Source organism: Thunnus thynnus, chromosome 16 (assembly GCF_963924715.1).
Source record: "Thunnus thynnus chromosome 16, fThuThy2.1, whole genome shotgun sequence".
Lineage (NCBI taxonomy): Eukaryota > Metazoa > Chordata > Actinopteri > Scombriformes > Scombridae > Thunnus > Thunnus thynnus.
Window position 1 is genome coordinate 26,801,826 of NC_089532.1, and position 7,323 is coordinate 26,809,148.

Below are 7,323 nucleotides of genomic sequence, written 5' to 3' on the forward strand. Positions count from 1 at the left end.
TGTATATGCGTGGTGGTATGTGTGTGCATACATGCGGATGTACACACACACAGGGGCCAGATAGCAGAGAATAGCTCATGACCTCTAAATACAGAAACCAGGTGGTTATTAATGGTACTGCAGTCCTGTGCAAACAGATCTTTTCAATTCATTTTAAATGATAGATATCTCTCCAGGCTACTGTATATGAGGGACTGCCAGAGTGTTAATACACTTAAACGTAAGGGGAAAAATTCATATAGTATTTAGAGGAATTCAGGGTCTTATTCAAATTGCAATCATGGGAAGGAAAGACTTCTGATATGGACCGCTGACCTTCAGAATAGAAGGGGTGGGGTTTAGATAATGATATGGTAATGTATTATTTTGATTATTCATGCATAATTTACAGTATATGTGAGAATAAAGTGGAAGTCAGGGCATGCATTTTGAGATATAACTTTTGTTTTAACAATCAAAGAGAAATTGTACAATGGCTAACATGGTGTGACTCTGTTGTACAGCATATGGGTTATTAAATGGACTGCATTTATATAGCAATTTTATCCACAATGCCTCTCATACCTCCTTTGACACACCCATTAATGGCAGCAAGCTAGCATGACTTGCTCAAGGACACACTGACATGTGGACAGGGGTAGCCGGGCATCCTGCAATTAATAGAGACCTGCTCTACTGGCTGAGCCACACTATTTTCACTATTGTTTGACAATAGTTATTAGTCTGAATGCCAGATGGATATCCCATAGGCCTTGTTTCAAAGTGTCCCTTAAACCATACACTTAGTTTGGCAAAGCTCTCAAAGAATCTGAGCAACAATGAGGATCCAGCTGGGAAAACTAATCCCCTTCATAAACACATACATTAGATCTCAATAAAGTCAACAGTCACCAATGCTTAGTATATATGAAGGATGCTAGACTGGTGGAAGGAGCTCTGGTAGTAAACAGCATTAGCATAAAGGTATCAGCTTATAAAGACCTGTACACATGTATGAATATGATTGGATGTTACTAGTCAGCTGGTAGCCAAGCAGCTGATGAATGAGTCACTGATGGAGAAGCATGAATGAAGCAGATGATGCCAATAAGCTAAACTAGCAAGTTAATGCTAAACTCCATTTTCTTATTGGATTTACCGCTGTTGTGAAAGAATCAGAAAAACTTTCACATGGCAGCTAAATACTGCAAGATAACCCAAAGTCCAGCATGGGACCAATTTTGCAAACCTGCACCCTCCCCGCGTCCACAAAGATCCATACTGGAACTGATGCATTAATAATGCAATACTTTTGGGCACTTTTTACAAACAGCAAATTCCACTGACAATGTTATTCTCAGTTACTGATTACACCAAACCTCCCATACATCCCACTTGGCCTTCGATGATGTGTTGTCCACAATTTTGTGTTCACCACTGGCTAATTTTGTGTTTAGGTCATCCATTTTGATCCGCTAGCTGCTAGCCTACATTGCTATTTCATCAGTGAACACATGTGCATTGAGGGGTGAAAGGTTGTGTTGTGGGTATCAAAAACAATTCACAGCAATTAATTGGGCTTGATAAGATTCAGCTGATTTATATGTTTAAAAAAACTGCTATTTATTTTCATTTCTGTTAGGGTTAGGGTTAGGGGTTAGGGTTAGGTTAATTTCACAAGCTGCCCGCCCGCATCTTGTTCATTTTTAATCTGTGCCAGTACCTAAGATACCTCTGATCAGACTACTCTAAGATACCTTATTGCCAAATGCTCACATCAACCAAGTATTTACTCAGGACCAGTCGTTTAGTTTGAACTGTCTTTGAGTGACTCCAATAGTCTGACCTATAGGTTAAAGGGCGACAGAGTGGCAGGGTGGTCCGGTGGTTGGAGAACCATCTTGTAACCTGATGACCCCAAGTGTCTGCTTCCAGAAGTTCCAGTGTTGGACAGTGAGCTCCAGCTTAGCTAAGATTACATTGACACAGAGAATTTTTAAGTCTTGATTGCGCAAGTTTCCAGGTCATTTTTCAAGCAATGAGAATGTATTTAGACAATGTGTATCCACTGCAACTGTAAACTTAACTCCTCCAATCACCGTCCACCTATTCTTCTCCCTCTGGTGGTTTATGTAAGTGCATGCCCTGGCCCTTGTCTTGCTTTTGGCAACACATGAAACAGACATCTAATCTGCGTCTTCCAAGGCCTTTCCATTTTAGTGCACTGAAAGCTGTTCACCTGCCTTGTCTTCCTCTTCTGTTCCCTAACCTCTGCTTTTTTCACAAAGCACACACTGACTTTGAGGTTCCAATTCACTTTCACATCTTTCTTTGTTGTTATTGTGGAAGTTTCATCACGCTGTAGGCATGTATGGGTTTGGAAATTTTTTCTTTATTACTTTTTTACATAAAATGGTGAAGGGATGAGTTGTGAAAAAGAAATAATGGGAAAAACAAAACACTTTTGGCTTTCACTGAAACACTCTCAAAGTTATATCTTTACTAATTAATTTAATCTTCTTTGTTGTGATATGTTAGTTATGTATACTGTATTTATGAGCAGGACAGAGTCTGACTTTGCAACATAAAACATGATCTGCATTCAGTCCTAACCTTTAAACGTTGCTCAAAAACTCTATGATGCTTAAAGGTACAATTTGACAAGTTGGGAAATGTGCTTATTTCCTTAATGCTGCGAGTTAGATTAGATCAATCTCATGTCTTTGAAGCATATATGAAGCTACAGCCAGCAGACAATTAGCCTAGCTTAGCATTAATAACAAAGTAACAAATAACAAAGATGAACACATCTGAGAGTGGTATCAATTTTGTTTAATCTCATGAAATCCTTATTGCAGAAGTTACTTAAAATTTGATTAACGACACAACATTCAAGGGCAGACATAAAAACAAAAGGGTGGTGTAGCAATCAACAATAGCTAGCTAAAGAGCAGCCACAGTTGTATTGATAAAGATCCAAGTGTAATTAGTCATCAGATTCTTTAAAATTAGAATGCCTTATGATACCACATCAGTAGCAACATTACACAGTAATGGAGAGAAAATAGTCTACACATGTGAGACTGAGACTCTACATGCAGTCGACTTTACTCAAGAGTGGCCCTGCTGCTGAGCACCTGCTTCTCAAATGTAAAACATTCAAGGGAGAGCTTGGCTCTGTAATAAGAAGCTAACATCAACATCGGTAGCTTCAAGGAATAATGTGAACACTATGTACAGCAAACCGTAGCAGCCTCTCACCAATGTAAGAATATAGATGTATGTCATGACATACAAAATGTGGTCTGAAGGTACAGTATTGCTTCTGTCACAGAGCAAATCTTAAAAATACCTCAAAATATTTCTTCAAGAACAAGTGACATCCAACTAATTAGTGCTACATTCAAATAGAAACCATACTAAAGGACTAGCTGAATATAATAAATGCCGACTACATTCTGAGGGTGTTTAACACCATTGTTATTCTGCTATGAATTTCCTGTGGTGTGTTGTGGGCTGTCCTTGGCCAGAGTACATACACATTTCATTTTGGAGCACAGGGTGTGAAGAATTGTATGATTAAAGATTTTGGTTTTCAGTGGTTTTAAGAAAAATGGGCTTAATTAGATTTGGACTAAAGCCAAACTAAGAACATATGGTTTCATTATATAAACAAGATTGCTATAGTGAAAATAACTATATACTGCCCAGGAAGAAAAGGTCTATGTGTACCCAGTTTAGGTGGGTGATTATGCAGTTACACCTGGAAGTTGCATGTAGTGGTGACATTGATAAAAAAAATTAGATTAGTATGAGTTAAAAGAAACTGAAAAACAGATTTTCCAAAAGAGAGATAAAAAAAAATAGCCCAACAATAAAAATATTTGTGAAAAGGATTTCTTTCATTTGCAGAAAGATCAGTTTTAACAGTTCAATAATGACCCCCGAAAACAGGGAAAAAATAGTAAAATATTATCAGACAAGTCAAAATATAACTGGCTGGGAAGCTAATGCTAACAATGGTGACATTAGCAAATGCTTTAGCTACTGTTACAAGCATGTATACAGTGATATTATGCTATACCAGTATGCAGCATAGTATATGGATTGTTAACATTACATACTAGCTGGTGTAGTTTTGTTTATGGTGTAGGGTTCAGCTACCGGTGTTTTCATGTAATTAGCTAGCCACACAGCCGTCTTGACTTAACCACTGATGTTACACACTCCCACCCTGAACCAATCCCTGCCCTGGACATACATGGACACGCCCATCACATTATCATGGAAGCATGAGGAAAATAGAAAATGTTTCTTGGGAAAAATAGGGAAATAATTAACTTTGTGCTAAGACAAAACTAACAAAGTTTTAAGTCATTTTATTAACTGATTGGAGGTTACATTGCATTACAATTACTTAACAAACATTATTGATTGTCAGTGTAATGACTTATATTTTTGATTTATCTGATGACCTTGTACTACCTTTTGTCGGTTTCAGGACTCCATAGCTCTAGTATTGTTATTGTGTCTTCTTCCTCTTTCACATAGATGATACTGAGTAAAAGTGTGATTTGTACTTTTGTACAATTTGTTAAATTCATGTCATACATCTTCTTATTTTAGCAGCTGCCTCAGTCATGCTTCTCATTACCTAATGGATTTTTAAAATATTTGTTGTTGTTAATGCTGCAAACTTTGTGAATTTGCAACATGTGGATTACAGTTATATGTTTGCCAAAATGTGATGATTAACATTCTATAATGTTTCATTTTAGCTGAGTAATGACATTGATCTTCATTATATTCCATAAGTGGGCAGAACACCATCCTTTGGCAGAAATACTGAATTACATAAAAGTCTTTCATAGTTGCTAACAGGTCCAGCCCTGCACAGAGCATCAAACATGAAGCAGGGCTGCAGGCATTAAAGAAAAAGCTTTTACACAGGGTTACATTTCTGTAGAAATGTACGTATCATTAAAGTGTGTAGTTGAATCAAAATGCCAAAGCCTTGACTTTTAAAGCTCAAGTGTTTTCTTAATGTTTAGTTGATAAAACTCCTGTCAGCACTTTTCTTTCAGATGAGTTAGAGAGAGAGAAGTCGAGAGACTAGAGATAGATACTTTTACATTAAAAGCTTTGCCTAGGCACGGAAAGGCAACTTTAGATTGACTCAAAGTGCTGTATTTAATACATGGAGACAGCACACACACTAAGCCAAGAAAGAAGGATCTTTTCTAGAAACAGATGAGAAGTATGGATGATGTTTTTTTTTTATCCTTTATTAAGAATCTTCTCACAGCCTTCCATTATGTTCAAATATTGATCAATAACATTGTACAAGCAATAAGCATCATTTGTTTCTTTGCATGGGAAATATATTTCAAATGCTACACTTTGTTGCATTCTATAAGTCATACATTGACCATGATTCTGGACCATGCATGATAATTGCTGGTACCTATTAAAGTTGATTACATAAGGGATAATCAACTTCAAAGATTTTAAGTGCAGCCACTGACCAGGTACTCTATGCTACTGTCCTTTAATCAGTCGGTACATGTATGGGTCTAGTGATGAGAAATCAAGCCAATACATATGATAATCATCCCTGGTATTTGACCTCTGTGGGGTCGTAATCAAGGTCATTGATACCAATATGTCCATTAGTGCTACTGGCTGTTATGACAACCGTTGTTGGAGTCACCTGAGACCAAGTGTAAACAACAGTCATTAGATTTGTCCTGGCTGTTTTAACAACAAATGACACATGATAATCATCCTTCTCCACTTACCTGAGAGGTACATAAAAGTTACAAAGAACTGCAGTTAACATATACATTGTTTTAATGTTCTCTGTCGTGAGTCAAACTGGAAATCTTTGTGCATGCAGGAAGCTGATATCAGAGGATAGATTTCTTTCCAAGTCACCTGGAATTGATTCAACTTGGTGTCACAATCGGTCCATCTAGCTAGTGTGGAAATAATGGAAACCAACAGATAAAACAAAAACATGTAGCCTAGCCCATATGTAAAAGACACAGTCACTCACATGATATTGACAGGCACTGAAGGCTGTAATGAGACTGTACTGAGTACAAAGTTCAGCCCATTTCAATTTGGCTTCTGCTGCTACCTTTACAAGGACCATCCATGCTTAACAGTATCTACAGTATTTATTTAATTAGGCTTGTAAAGCATTTTTTGGTTCATTACAACAATAAATAATAAAAGACAAGCCAATAGTGAACCAGGCTTACTGAATGATTCTGTCCCCAAATGGTCAAAAATCACTTACTGAAGCTTTAATTTAGCAAAGCTTTGTTATAACTTTTGTTTATATATGCTCTTTACAGCTGCACTAATCAATATGTTAATATTGACAATGACTCAAATGACTGTATTGTGAAAGGTGTTGCTTTATCATCTTACTCTGCAGTTCCCCTCAGCTTTACAGAGAGTTTTATTGTCTTTCAGCTAATGTTTTGTTTTTTACAACCCACAACTTTACTGTTTTAGTTCAGTCTCACCACTCTCATTGACCTCATTACTAGCACCAGTAGATAGTTTTCAGGGAAAAAGCTGTGATAAACCCAGTGTATGCTACATGCCCAGAACGAACAACAGACACAGTTAGCAACTAGCTGGTGAAGTGGAACATTTAGCAGCTACAGAGGCACTTTGTCTGAAATTGCATACTGTGCACTACATACCCAATAAGTCTGTGTTCAACATAGTTTTGTGTGAATAAACAATAGTATGTATCTTTTCAGACATGCTGAGACATCACTTCCTAAGAACCTCCTTGCTGGTTGGTTGTAACCATGGTAACCCGCACCAACTTCACCTCTACCAGCATCTGCGATACTCATTTAAAAAATATATTATGCCTGGCAAAGTGAAACCTCACTTAAATTGAAGCGTTATTGACGTTATGCCAGAGCTGCCTTGGTCACTGTGTGCGACTGTCTGTTATGTTGTCATCACTACTGCATTGCATTGTGGGATATTTATGCCGTTGTAGTGTCCAATGGTTGCATATTGCAATATTTCCCTGTAAATAGTATGCACTTTACATACTATTGGTTTCATACTAAGGTTTCAGACATACTAAAAATCTCACACACTGCTTTAGCATAATAAATAGCATGTTAGTATGGAATATTGGACATATCCAAGCAGGTTTGTCTCAGGAGTTGGTGGAGACTTGTTAGTGTGGTCAGAAAGACGACTCTAAATGAATGCTAATGGTTTGTGTCTGGATGTGTACGTAGGCAACTGTTTGCTGACATGTTAGCCATAACAACAACAGCAAAAGAACGAACAAACAAACAAAAAAAT